Source organism: Limulus polyphemus, unplaced genomic scaffold (genome assembly GCF_000517525.1).
Source record: "Limulus polyphemus unplaced genomic scaffold, Limulus_polyphemus-2.1.2 Scaffold3734, whole genome shotgun sequence".
Classification (NCBI taxonomy): domain Eukaryota; kingdom Metazoa; phylum Arthropoda; class Merostomata; order Xiphosura; family Limulidae; genus Limulus; species Limulus polyphemus.
In genome coordinates this window covers 89,275-105,245 of record NW_013669344.1, presented here as the reverse complement: position 1 = coordinate 105,245, position 15,971 = coordinate 89,275, and the positions used below count along the sequence as shown (strand labels likewise).

General features: G+C 33.0%; 1 protein-coding gene across 1 annotated transcript in view; it reads left to right on the top strand.

Annotated features, from left to right (window-relative positions):
• The first annotated feature begins 6,214 nt into the window (after positions 1–6,214).
• Positions 6,215–15,971, top strand: part of LOC106469942 (spermatogenesis-associated protein 13-like) — a 76,245-nt gene continuing 66,488 nt past the window's right edge. Inside the window, exon 1 of the mRNA XM_013930463.2 lies at positions 6,215–6,321. The gene's annotated coding sequence lies outside the window, so the exon portion shown is untranslated. The remainder of the gene's footprint in view (positions 6,322–15,971) is intronic.

Sequence of the window (15,971 nt, the reverse complement as noted above, 5' to 3'; positions counted from 1 at the left end):
TGGCCATGCTTGATTTCTCTTTTGACATAGTGTGAGATAACCTAGCCTAGAGCCAAGTGCATAAAATTTAACACGAAAATAAAAATATCGATCCAATTTTAAACTTAAATAATAAAACAAATAATAAAAACAAGCCTCTTTAATCAACAGTGACTCTATATTAGAAAACATTTTTTTCAATTTTGTAGTTTATACATTTCATTTTATGCTTTCAGCACATAACCTTCTTAACAACAATATTAGTTTATACTTTTATTGCTAAACAACATAACATAAAATCCATTGTTGAAACGCATTGTTACCAAAACGCAATGGCTTTTCTGTATATTAGAAGTTGTTATATAAGAAACCACTTCTTTTCTATGTGGTTTTTCGCTGGCTTGTCACATTAGAAATGAGCACAGACGCATGCGCGTACGCATATGCGTGTCTGTTTGTCTGTAGTTTCTATTTGTAATATAAGGATTTACGCCATTAACTAATGCTTGATACAATTATTGTACCAGTATAGATTCTGAATGACCAACTTATTCACCCCATCGCGATGTTGAGAAAAACAGTGTTCACTGATTTGGTAACCAAAACTAAAATACCAACTGATAAATCAAAATTTCATACTGATTGTTATTAAGAAAAACTATAATCATTATTAGATAGCTACGAAAGTGTCACTGATGCACCAAAAATGGAGTACCGATTTTATTAAAAGGAACAGTATAATCACTGTTTTTGAAAAAAAAATGTCACTTTTACATAAAAATCGATTCTGTTATTGTTGAGAGAAATAATATTGTTACGACTCTGGTCGTTTGTTAATTTTCCGTAGAAATTCTTTCCGAGAAACTTCAGCGATACAAGTCCTTTCTTAAATGAAACTAGTTTATTCTTTCTCAATTCAACTATGCAATACACTTAATTTCCACAGTCACTTTAACCTAAACACACGCTATAATTCACCACGATTCACGCACTTTACTACCGCGCTTGACTCAATTGTCCGTCTCTGTCTCTGCCTGTCTGCAATTCTAATTCCGATTAATTGTCTGGCGCACTTATATACAAGAATAGAGGGCGCCTAGCAAATACTGGATTATTCGTGATGTTCCCCGATCTTTTTAGAACTCATTACGTGTTACCAGCGTCACGTGACTTTCTCTGTCGTAACACTGATCCTTCCTTAGTATTGTTCGTCCCGAACAATAGCCACTTAAACTAAACCAATAGATAATTAACAATAACTTAATTAAATGTACTGGATTTACAAACACAAAATTAAAATTCAACAAAGTGGATAAAATACGTAATACTGAGGTGCACACCCTCAGTATGGATGCAAAATTTCAGACGTCTAGGTTCTCTCCCCTTGGAGATATGGGGTCACATATTCTATTCTTTGTGGTTTTTCCATACCTTGCCTCATAAAAAGATGTGCACGTGGATAAGTAATAATACCAAAGTGCACATCCTCAGGGTCCACTTAGTATGTGTGCAAAATTTTAGGTTTCTAGGTTCTTTCCTCATAGACACGCCCTTATGTTATTGTAGACTAGCGAAAGTACCCGGCTTCGCTCGGGATATATTAAGCTGATTTATTTTTGTTTGTTTGGAATTAAGCACAAAGCTACACAATGGACTATCTGTGCTCTGTTCACCAAGGGTATCGAAACCCGGTTTCTAGCGTTGTAAGTCCGCAGACATACTGCTGTGTCACTAGGAGGCAGGTTGATATATTCTAGGTGATTATATCAGTGTGTTTATTCTGAACCTATTGTAGCATAAAAGAACAGTCAAAAATATTTTAAACATTTTTTTTTTACAGAAACATAAAAAAGCCGTAAAGTAAAGTACAGTAAAATAAGAATTATTTATTATCAAAGAACTTTATCATTGCGTTAAATATTTCACATTTATATTTGATATCACAAATTTCTATCACATTTTGTCAGAATCTATTACAATTTTTTATCGTTGCAGTGCTTCAGGTTGGACAATATTGGTTGTTTTCCCAAAGAAATCACAGATAGACATACAGACATGCTCTATAGTAATAATATTATAATTATTATAATATATCAACTTTTAATAAGTAGAAAAGCCAGAGCGTTTTGGTAATAATACGTTCCAACAATGACATTTATATCATGTTGCTTAGCAATAAAATATAACCTAATTTTGTTGTTAAGAGTCTATGTGCTGAAAGTATAAAATGAAATGTACAAACTACAATATTTAAAAAAAAATGTTTGTAGTTTTCTGGAGCTAGGGCGGGCACACATACCCAGACACGCATCTCTGTACGCGCGCGCACACGTCCACACGTGCTTCTACACTCTCTGTCTGTGATTTCTATTTGTAATATAAGGAACCACTTTTCTATATGATTTTTTACTAGTTTGCCTAATTTAAAAGATATACACTTGCACGGACTGGATAAGATAAGTAATAACATCCAGATGCACACCCTCAGGGTCCACTTAGTATGGGTACAAAATTTCAGTTTTCTAGGTTCTTTCCTCTTTGAGTTTTGACGGTCACACACACAGACCTACAGACACGCCCTTTTATTATTATAGATTAGTACTACTAAGTATTGTATACCGTCAATGCGATCCCGTAATTGTTTGATATTATCAAAAAATATTATGTTAGTAAATCGAGTGTGTGTGTGTGTGTGTTATACACTTTAACAATTCCTGCGTACACGTGGTCTTCTTTGTTCGTATGTGTTTTGAATTCTTGGGAACCTTATATATAAATATATGAATTTTGAATTATATCTTAACATTCAAGAATATCGATCGCTGTACCCTTTCAACTAAAAAGATCAACTGCATGCATCTACACGGCATTTAAAATAGTGTAGTGGTCGTTTATCGTAGCATGACTGATGATAACACCACTTATAGTCCTGTAGACACTTCAAGAAGGGGAAAAACTGATTAGAAAGCAGGAAGGGTAATTATGGAATGCACGTCAGTAGATCAAGAAACGTTAAGATTTTCGGATGTACCAGGAATCAATGTTGCTTGGTAATAAAATATTGAATCACTTTAAGTGCAAGGTTTCAAAAGTCTGATCTTAACAAATATACATGCTTAAATCCTTCAAAACATTTTTCTTTTGCTTATATTTGTCTCCATTTAAAGGTAGGACGAATTAACAGTGAGTGTGAGATTATATTTGGTATAACTCGAAACAACTTGATGCAAATAATACTGTAAACAAAACGTAACAAAGAAGGCCGATTTCCAGTTGATATAGTTTTTTTTTATTTGAACAAAATGAATAATGCCTGTCAGATGGGTTTTTATTGTTACTATTTGATTTGTTTCAGTTGAAATAATGTTTGAAAGTATTATACCCAATGACTGATGTTGTAAATGACACAACGGACTATTTATGTCCTTTGACTACAAAGCAATAGCTACAAAACTTAGGTTGTAAATTACGCTATAAGTAAAGCTACGGGATTTTCAATTCAAAGGCTAGTTTTCTCAAACGCATTTTATTATACAGTAGTTACTTGAAATACGAATTGTATTTTAGTCTTGATTGTTCCTATAAGGTGCTCATAAAATCGATTGAAAGAGCGATTACTTCAGGGTCACAAAACTTTACATATCAATTGTCTGTCATTTTGTTTGTCAAGAAACTAGTACTGTAATGTAATATGTCCTAATACTTGTATTAGTAACTTCAGTCATTAATTAACCATGTCGTAACTGGCTCTTCTATTTTATGCGACCTTGTAACCACCATGTAACCATGATGGCATACATACTATAACCCTATAAGCACATAATATACCTTCACGAAATTTGGTAAGTTTTCAGTAAGCATTAAAAGTCTTTTGCAGACAAAAAAATTAGAATTTTCACTAAAAAACACTGTCCGTAATTATATGGAGTCAGAGTGTTGGCTTCTCTAAATGCAAAGTGGTTTTCATGTTATGTGCGCCGGAGCAGGTCCGGCAGACTGGGCAGCAGCCGGACCAACAATTTGTCATAGTAACTGTAGGGCCTTTTAAACTTTTAACTTGCACTTCAAAAATTGTTTCTAAGTAAATAGATAGACTTGTAGTAGTATAGTAGTATGTATGGTTCAGTATAACAATGCAGAATAAATTATATGCGTAATATGCAAGAGTATATGCTTGTGCTTGCTTATAGCAATTGAGTATAAGTATAAATGCCGGTGAGCCCCTATTTTTTGTGAATCATAAAGAAGTCATTGCAAATGATTAATACTTTCAATACATTATAGTAAAATTAGCGCAAAATTTAATCTCAGAGCACCTATTTTTCAAAGTTTTCTTGTTGAAGCATGCCCTCAGACCCCTTTAACACTGGCATACTTTGCACACTATTCTGAGTTGCCTGACCAATCAAAAAATGCTTCTTCCACCCCCTGAAGTTAAGATAAGAATACTTTCCTTCATCTGAAACTTGTCGTATTTCATTTGCGTATTCTTTAGAACCTCCTAAATACGTATAAAATAATTTGGGTTTTTTTTTCAGATAATTTTATATTTTATCTATTATTTTCTCTACCCTAACTCTATATGGGGTCATTCGATTTGACCAACCCCGTAACCACCATAAAAAATTAGGAAATAAATCTAAATTACTCTTTTTTCTTTCTAGAATGACTGTAAATTGTAACAGGAGACCACAATTGCTTATCCTAAATAGCTTAAGTATGATTCTACCACTGAATACGAGTAAACTGTATTGTCTTGGATATAAGTTATATTTCGACGTTTCCTTGCGTTTACTAGAGAACAGAGTGGAGAAAAGCCATATTAACTTGTTCTAGAAATACGGTACTTTTTGGGTATAAAAGTCAAGTTTTGGTATTATAGTTATTATCATTACCAGTATTTTTGGAGTCAAGGATTGTGCGTTTGTTGATAAGCAGAAAGCTACACAATTTGTTATCTCTGCTGTGCCAATCACGGATATCGAAACCAGCTTTTTAGCATCAGTAATCCTGGAGGCTGAGCCAGCGAGGGAGCTGAAATGGAGGAAGCAAGAGCCTGAGACATCACGTCAATTGAACATTGTTTAAATTATTTGATGATTACTTGAGTAACCTGATATTTCAACATGTTAACATTTTTTCAGTCCAAAGTAATAGATCGAGTGGAGAATACATCCTGGCTTATAATACATCCAGCCCTGATTTCAAGCTATGAGTTCAAGTAAACAAAGCAATTAATGAGGTTTTCAACGCCCCTTAATATCTATCTCTTAACGCTTATACTGACCTAACGGTCAGTGATTTTAAAAAAATTAAACACACGCGGATATCTTGAGCATCATCTCAAATAATTTCTTAAAATGTCTCAAATGAACAGTGCTTTTTTCATCTTTATGGCCATCAATTTCAAATCCGTGAATTAATCCTACTTTCGGCCAACTATTACAAATATCAGATCGATGTGGACACTTCTACAGCAGTTTATTAGAGTTATTATAGACCATTATCATGAAACTAAACTCACATAAATAGCTTTTGCTAAACGTCATAGGAAGACTTGAGTTTTTCGAGTATAGTGAAAAACTCCTGTTGGAGCTTCTATCTAAAACGTAAGTATGAAACTCTGAGCTTATATAAAAATAAGGACCATTTGCCCCAAATACATATCATTGCTGGGCACCCGGACACATTTCACATGATTTGCGGAGAGATAACACTCACCTTATGCTTAAAAAAAGTATTTTTTTAGAATACGACTTTGTGGTCAGAAAGAAGTAGCTACTTCGCTTTTACTTTTACCTGTTATTAATTATAAATATTCAACAAACCAGGACTAATAAAAGAGAACCATGGAGTCACAGTTACAAAGCTCATTCTATAATAATTTAAAATCATGTAGAATGAATGACCTTTTATTTGCTTTTAACTTAGATTTTGTCTTTTTTAATATACTTGCATCATGAAGATTTATATCGTCAGAGATTTTTATTACGACATTGTAATTTCAATAAACATCCAAATTTTAAGATTTTGTTATTTGTTTATCATTACACATCTGAAAATATATATGTAATTTGATTTTTTGTAACTTTTATTGATGTGTGGCCTTTTAGTTGAATGGTTTTATTTGAATACGTTGTAATAAAGCTAATAATAAAGAGGGCAGCACGGTCGACATTGAACGCGAAGCCTGCTCTTTGCAACAAACGCGTTAGATCGCCTTTGGGTACAATCTGTGTTATAGACTTCACGCAAAACGGCTTGACTAACGGTAAGCAGTGAAAAGCGATGGGACAAACAAACACTGACACAGTTAGATGATGTTGAAATTATAAAACTAAGGTAAGCAGTAATAATATTAATAATCGGATGTATCAAATACCACAATATGTAAATAATATCAAATAATCTCAGGCGTTCTAATTAGAGGCACGCAAGAGCAGATGTTTTTTGTATGAGTACCTTATAAATCCAGTGTTGGTATTGACAATATTATTTTGTGAACTTTTTCTACTTTGCAGTTTTACTTTAGACGTACGTATTTATATTCAGTATTTCATATTGCTTGTAAATATAATTAGTATTTTGTGTGTGCGTGAAGAAATAAACAGATTGTAAATACATCGTGCTTCTGAGCAAGAAAATAATAACAGTTGATCACATAATTACACCTACATAAGTATTACTATTGCTATTAGTTTCAAACATTACGAAAGGTATATTACGAAAGTTTTTTTTTTATTTTAGAGTATCACAGCATGGAATGGTGCATATTAAACAATTTCAAACAGATTACCTTTTGTTCTTAAGTGTAAAAAAGTTATTATTCAAACCAAAGGTTTAAACTAGGCTTAAACTTTTGAATGCACGTTTTTTAATATGATAGTGACGTATTATGTATGTACGTGTGGTGATATGGTTTTTATATATATATTATATATCAAACCAAAGTACATACATGTATGACGTACCTTGGGACCATGTGCAGGAATATTAATTTGACCGCTATTGGGGTAAGGGTACGTTAAATTTAAATTCTTGGAAATGACCCTCTGGGATGTCATACATGTAACAAAAATAGTGGCAGGACTTCAGCGATATATAGATGTATGACACACCATTGATTTATCCCCATTTATTTGGAAAATAAACTGCAATAGTTTAGTGACTTTTGGGTCTACTGATGATTTATTTGTTTAATTACTTAATGCTATTTCGTGGCGTATTGTGTATTATTAATAATGGTGTATTAGTAAGAAAACAGTAGTGCATCATATGCTGGTACTCTTTATTTGATCTATACGTGGCTCTTTCGCTATAGTGCGTTATTTATATTTCTGTAATATTGTCAGTTAGATGTTTAAATGGCTGCCACGGTTTAATTCCAGCCATATTTTGTTTCTTTTTCTGTTGATAACATTATATAAAACAACACTATACTAGTATGCCAAGCTCTCTTTTTGAGCCCGTTTATCTTTTATATTGTATATATTTTACGTGTTTAGCATTTTATGGCGTATTTAGTACCTGCATAACCTGTTGATTTATAAAATGTAGTACGTAGAAATTCCATCATGGGTGAGAACACCGGATATGTAAAACCTGTTAAGTGTCACCACTTTTAATGCAGAACGTATTGAAATACATCTAGTTATTACTCGTTTCTCCAGAAAGCAAAAGTTTTTCAACTTCTTCTACATATTAAATATACGAGACACGAGATGCACAGCACGTGTCAGTTATCGATAGTTGAACGGAATGTGCGTGGGTTATTTTCGTGAAACTTCTTGAGGTTATGCAAGGTTTGGCTAATAACGTAGTTGCAAATTAAACGATTTCATCTTATTACATTGCCTTGATGATGAAGTATCTCCACAGACATAGATTGACGTCCTGATTAACTCGACCAACCTTCTACCCCCACTGCTACAGGCTTTTCCATTTAACGGCATTGTTTTGAACTACAACTGTTCACTTCATTATATAACTTCAATTGTCGCTGAACACGTGCAGGGCACGCACATATGCACGTTTCCTTGCCTCCACTCCCACATTAAAAAGCTCATTTTGTTTGTGTTGAAAGGTTTATTGTGCTCTTTCCATGATGTCATGAAAAGATGCATGTTTAATACTTGTACGCATCAGCACGATGATTCTTAGAAAAGTTAATTTCTAGTGTTAGCAGTTTATTAACATATTGAACATAATCACCTTGTACCGGACATTTTAAAGTTTCTCTAGTGAATATAACTCTTTTTTTTTTCAATCTTTAAGAATATCTTCTATGTTACTTTCATGGATGTGCTAATAGGAAATCATGCAGGGTCAAACATTATGTGGGCCACGAAATGATAAACAGGATAACCAAAAAACTTTCGCAAGGTATAAATCAGAATTAGAAGGGTCTACCATGCTGTATTTCATTTGCATTCTATATTAAAGTACTTCTGCTGAAGCACGAGCTCTATGGTTGTTTGGTTACAATTTTGGTACTCTACAGTTATTTTAAAGTACTTCTGCTGAAGCACGGGCTCTATGGTTGTTTGGTTACAGTTTTGGTACTCTACAGTTATTTTAAAGTACTTCTGCTGAAGCACGGGCTCTATGGTTGTTTGGTTACAGTTTTGGTACTCTACAGTTATTTTAAAGTACTTCTGCTGAAGCACGGGCTCTATGGTTGTTTGGTTACAGTTTTGGTACTCTACAGTTATTCTCATGTGATTTTTAGTAATAGATTTAATAAAACAGTTTTCTGTTATGTTGTTGTTGCATTCTGTTTAAAAAAGTTTTTTTTTTAACAAAGTGTCAACTTGTCTCCATTCGTTTTAGCAGCATACTTAGAAGGAAGTCAAGGCGATTGAAGCTAATATTAAGGCAATAAGAACGAGATTCCAGTTGGATTTATACAAAAGTAGGATACCGAACTAATAATCTATAAGTAAAGCATGTGCAGAAGAACTATGAATAGCTTGATCTGAGGTATTTTAAAAATAGATTAATCTGATTATCAGCATTAGGGCACATTTTCTAACATAGGTATATAAAATGCATACCTTTTGGTCCAGCATCTTATAATAGTTAAATAACACTTAATCGTTAGTTTGTTGGGTTTTGTTTTTCTTTTCACACATTATAGATTTATTACTTAAAACAACCAAGAGAAGGATATGCGTAAATCATGTCGGTCATATACATCTGTTTGTAAGTGTCTTTGTAGAAGGATGGTTAAGACCCGGATGATTACAAAGATAATGTAAATACATCTTTCAGTTTCGAGGATTAAATATTATCGATGCGACGCATTGCATTTTATTATAGTTTTCTAAAATCTTTATTTATTTTTATAAACGAAAACAGGGAAACGACAATTTATAAATTGTAGTTTTTTGTTTTTTCACTTTGATATTTTATAAATGGCGGATTAGCCGTTCATACTATTATAGGTAAATGTGTGTAATGTCTTTAGCCATACAAGTATATAGAACGCGTGTGTGTGTTTGTGTATATAATACATGTATGTACTTATATATATAAGCTTAACGAAAACTCATTAACGCCTCACCAGATTTTAACGAAATTTGAGACATACAATCTTCACCGTTCACGACATTGATGAATGAGTGTTGTTCAGTTGTTGGAATTATGTGTAATTACTTTATTGTGTGATGACAATGGCCATCCTTAGAAACAATAAATATTAGAAAAATAATACATTTCCCCTATTGTCTTTTTTTATTATTAACTTTCCTTATTGGTCTTATTATTTTTCTAAGAAACTTATATATTTATATCACATGTAGGGAATGTTTTTAGTAACCCATCTATTTAACACTAACACAAAGAATATTTTCAGTGTTATATAGTGACTACCAATTGACTCTGTTGCGACTTTATTACCACGTAGCTGTTACTCGATTCATTTTTTCACTTACTATTATTTAGTCTAATTTATCTGCGCGTGTCTCTATATGTAGAAGACCATGTTATGTTTCTTTCTTACGAATCCAATTTTACTTTAAAAAAATATAATTTTATGTAAATAAATACCATAAAAATGTATGTGACGTAATAAATTGTAATAGTAGTAATTTTAATAAATCTATTTAATGATGTCGACTGAAGCTCTGTCTCTGAAATAGGTCTTTAATCTACCTGTATCTAAGTTATAAGAACATAGTGATAAAATTTTTGTTAGATGATGAAAGGTCTTGTATCCTGAATAAGATTTTAGATAATGCAAAATTAAAATATTTATCTTCTAGGGCGTATAAACGGAAATAAGATGGAGTATATCACGTTTATTTATTAGTACATGTACAGTATACAAAACTTAAATCACTTCCAAAAGCAAAGTTCATGTAGAAATACCTTGTAACAATTTACATCATAAAAAATTAAGAGAAATTAAATAAATGCCGATAGACACAGTAAGATAGATATGGCATATTTTCCTGTAGGAACAATTAAGAACGGCACTTCTTTTTTTTAATAAATACGTTTTTTTTTCTGTTTATCCCGTATTTTTAAGCAATTATTTTATACAGCCATAATGCCGTTTTTTTAGAATGTTACTATAGAGCGGTAAAACCGAACAGTAACTTTCTTTTCATCCAGTGCCACAATTTAGGGTTAGCGATGAGACTTAAAATCATTTAGGATGTTCAGTTTTTACTTATGAAATTTAGATGACAACTATTATTCCTTTCTGTAAATGTTAAAAACTAACGATGGGGTTGGAAAATCTTGGGTATCAAACAATACATTAGCTATAAAGCTGCCTGGAATTATTGATCTTTAATTCAACAACACCCTGATCATTGCGTGATTTCGGCAGTTAAGTACATGTAAATAAGAACATGCGATAACATTTTACGATTCGTAAGCCAGACATTGAACGGACGCCACTAATATCCAGGCAGATGTTCCCAGTGACACCTTTTGTAGGCATGCATGCGGTATCTTTAGGGCATAAAACTTGTTACAATATTTTTTTCAGTTATAAAGATACATTCAGTTCTTAAACCTTTCCTTTACTTCAGCCAGAATGCTCAAAGAAGACACTCGCCAAGCAAGTCTTCCTCATAGAGAAAAATAGTAAAAATAGCGGCGAGAGATCTGTCAACCAATTTGAGCTTTTTTCTACCTGCTTAGTTCTGTGAGGTGTTTCAAAACATTAGTGGGAAGAGATCTGTCAACCATAGAATCCTCTGGGCAAATTTCGTCTGTTCCGTTTCTTGGGAAATTTCAAACAAAAATTAATGTTATTCGTAAGGAACACTATTATGGAATCCCAGTATAGATAAAACTGACAGATATCGTCGTATTTCAAGAACAATGTACACTGAATGCTTAATGCATGTTTCAAACTATGAGGTACATAGCTGAACATGTATTTTTAAATATTCCTTCTCTTAAAACAAATAATTATTACTTTTTAATAAGATAATAAAAAATACAAATATCCCAACTTGTATTTTTTTCTTTGTGTTTGAGTTTGTTAATATTTTATTGTAATATCAGAAATGAAATCTGATTATCTCCGAATATTCTTTGTATTATTTTACTCCAATCAAAACAGTACATTCAAGGCAGATCAAAAACGCTACGAAGGGAAAATAATGTACGTTTATAGTTCCTATATTAAAATTTCCAACATACAAGTACCAAAGAGTGCGAGTAAATTATTTGAAAAAGATACCGACCTTATTTATATTTTTAACAGAAACATAGTTCACTTTTATCATTTCATACTTACCATAGTAATCTTGGTTGTGATAGCTCAGTGTTATACTGGCAACCTACTTAAAACAAACCAATTCCACCAGTAAAAATCTTATCAGCACTTCTGATCTTGGTTGTGATAGCTCGATGTTATACTGGCAACCTACGTAAACAAACAAATTCCATCAGTGAAAATCTTATCAGCACTTCTAATCTTGGTTGTGATAGGTCGGTGTTATACTGGCAACCTACGTAAACAAACAAATTCCACCAGTGAAAATCTTATCATCACTTCTAATCTCGGTTGTGATAGCTCGGTGTTTTAATGGCAACCTACTTAGAACAAACCAATTCCACCAGTAAAAATCTTATCAGCACTTCTGATCTTGGTTGTGATTGCTCAATGTTATACTGGCAACCTAAGTAAACAAACAAATTCCACCATTAAAAATCTTATCAGCACTTCTGATCTTGGTTGTGATTGCTCAATGTTATACTGGCAACCTAAGTAAACAAACAAATTCCACCATTAAAAATCTTATCATCACGTCTTTTCAAATTATAGCTTGTTTTATAACTAATGTAGTCCAAAACCACGTTTACCGTTTGGCATTAACAATTTTCAAGAAAAATCAAATTAAGATTCGTTTGGAAAAAGCACAGCAATGTCGTGTCACACTTACAGTGTGTTTATAAATTAGTGTATAAAAGAACTTCTGCCAACTATGAACAGTAAATATGAATTAAAAAATTTTGGATCTATTCCTGGTGCTTTGGTTTGTCGAACTGAACAAGAGTAAAAAACCCTTTTACGCCTAAGACCGGAAATGACGACAAACTTTTGCGGGCGTGAGTGTTAGAGAAACATAATTTGGACGTGACTAGTGATCGAAAAATACATTTTGGGTGTTGTACTGTCAGGTTTTTTATGTATGTAGGGACTAGGTTCTTTACTGTAGGTGTCTGTGACTTGTTGGCGATAAATGTCAACAATAAACGGAATGCACAGAATCCACTTGTTTTAAATTAATACATTCAAAACAAGTCAAAATATATTCAGAAATTCGATTCACTATTGGTTATTAAAGTTGTATTTACAGCTTTAAATAATTCTCTTTTCTTGTCAAACGTCCACACAGACTAGTTCAGTTACTTTAAAACTCAATTGACAAGACGAATTATTTTTCTCTACTTTGTTTCTTACTGCACAATCTGCGATAAGTTCAATTACGTTACCCCGTGGGTTACCACAGTTGCATCCAGAACATTAAATAATTGTCTCATTTTCGTCAAAGTCTACACAGGCGGGTTCAATTACATTAGAACAACCTTTGACAAGACGAATTATTCTCCTTCATCTCTGTTATTACAGTACTACTGTGAAACTCACTTTAAATATTGCCCGTTATGGCTAAACTAACAATCACACAGTTTAACTTAACGTTTTCTGACTTAACTTACGCTCAACTGTGGCCTAGAACTTTCTACATACTACGAGACGTATGATGTAACAATACTCACTTAATGCAACGAGAAAATACAGAAGGTTCGAGTAATGTGACATCAAGTTACAACAACTGAACTACACACACAATATACGACTCGTACTGAATCACGTAACGAAATTTGTCTCAACTATCGCTTTTAAAATAACCAACTTTTAACACTCATGCCATGAAAACTAAATAATCGTTAAATATTAATTCACTAAATGAACTAAATAATAACCCAAAAAACATTGCGATGTAGCTGAGATTATATTATGATACCATTAACAAGGATTTGAATTTGACGCATGCTCCAAAGCTAGAAATTCTCACTCTTCCAGTCATACTTCTTGTTTTCATGAGAAAGATGGCCAGAGAAATTGGAACAATACCAATCCCATTCTACCAAGTACCTATCAGGTTCACCCGATGATGTTTCAATATACCTTTTTAGGCGTTTGGTTTGCTTAAATGTAGTAATGAAAGCTGACCCACTCATACAGTAGAGAGCCTGTGGAAAGATTGTGTCAAAGTGTGTAATCTAAGGATGACTTCGCTGTCCTTAACAGAAGCTTGTTACAAAGGAAATTGCGATGTTGGGTAATAGTGGGTAATATAAACGTTGGAATGTATAAGCATGATTGACGATGGCAGAAGTTTGTTTCAGAACTTTTCGCAAAGCTATACATGAGATAGCTGCGCATAGTTGTACCTCAAAGCTATACATGATATAGCTGCGCATAGTTGTGCCTCAAAGCTATACATGATATGGCTGCGCATAGTTGTACCTCAAAGTTATACATGAGATAGCTGCGCATAGTTGTACCTTAAAGCTATACATGATATGGCTGCGCATAGTTGTACTTCATTTTAAGCTGATAGAATGGAGGAAATGGAAAACAGCTAATCAACAGCGCCTACTGTCAACTCTGATCGAAGAGTGGAATTTAGCTGTCATTGTTACAGTGCACGGCCCCAAAGTGCAGAATGCGTTTTTCCAGCACGAACCACAAACCATGAACCATTAGAGTCACAGTTCGGGTAGGCTAATACTAGGTTACGCTCAGCTCAATGAAGGAAGTAGTTTCAAGAACAGTTCGGGACCTGGAACATTAATTTTATTAACCTCAGTAGCAGAATTGCAGTTTTGTTCTAACAGATACTGTTGTAAACGTGTGTCTGTTTTATTTTGATTAATTACAGAAACTTTATAGTAATAGCCCTAAAGTTATATAGTGATTATAGTGATAGTATTTACCAAAGTGGAATAGACCCGAATTTACATCAAATGAAGAATTAAACTTTTTTATATTTTTTGTCTAAATGGGCCTTGCAGAAATTGCGTATTGGTAGTTTTGTTTCATTGTTTTATAAAGGTTTTGTGTTCAACACCTGTTTATGAATGGGTTATATGGTATTCTCATCATATTCAGTGATTGTTTTTAAATTATATTTCACATTGTGTACTACATGCGAAAGTCATGTGTATTTTACTTTTTAAAATGTGGATAAGTTGCTTATACTAGATGAGCTAATCTGTCTTATGGGCAAGATCTTTTGCCACATACTCCAACCCTTAAAAATACTAATGTTTAAAAACAATATGACTTTAAGGATTAAAAATTGGCTATGTATTCTGGCTCACGATATTGTGATCTCAGGCATATCCTGTATGTCTGAAAAAACTAACTCAATGCTTAAACTGATTCTTGTATTTATAATCTACTCTCGTCTCTCGATGCTTCCCGAACGTACTATATTCTTGACGTCAAATTTAGAACAATCTAAGTATTCTAGGCCTACTTTTATAAACTATTCGATCTTAACGTCATGCACCTCTAGCAAATATCTAAATTAAAGCATTCAGATATAGCTTACAGCAAGATATTTGCCTTTATGTTGAATTAACTTGATCAGATGCTCATTATGTTGAGCTTTTACCTTATTGGTCATTTATTTGGCTTTGATGGACACTTTAGTAATTTTATTCATAATAACTATTTGTAAGTTTTCTTAAACTATCTAGATTGCCTAAGCTGGCAAAGCAATGAGGCATTCTTAAGCCTAACAACAGTGATTAAATCACTTTTGGCTGCAGACAATTGTTTTCTTTACATTCTAATATCTTACGTGGATTTTACAGATTTTGAATTAAAGGTATTAAGAACAAAACTACAAGGTTTATGTGATTATACACAAGAAACTGCATCACAAGCAGAGCGTAATGTCAAACAAGATCTGTAATACAATCCTTTATTGGCAGTCCAGACTCTTTGATGTTGGCCGTTGGTTACGCTAGGTCAATTCTGTCAGGCTGCTAACAGCTTGTGGCACATCATCTCGTTTCTCCTTAATTAGCAACGGAGAGAAAAGTGCTAGCTCAGTAAAACATCATTCTTTGTTGTATTGATTTTTATGTGATAAACGTGCAGAGCATTGCTGATAGAGAAGACAAGACACACATGCACTTTGATTGAATAGGAGGATCGGAGAAGCTCGGAGCTGTATCTTAATTAACTCACAAGAGAAAATAATAAATATTATTCCACAGACATTTATTCTTTTACAGTAGATATATAAAACACAGTTTTGGTTTTTACGTGTATTTATTTATAAACATACTCGTCTTCTGGCTTAATAATTATACATAAAGTTAAAATAAAACTACAACCTTGTATTTTTTTATTTTTGGAAAATTGTCATTTTATGACATTTCGAGGGATTCAGATTGAAATATAATATATTGTTACGTCTGTGTTCGTTTGTTAATTTTTCGTAGAAATT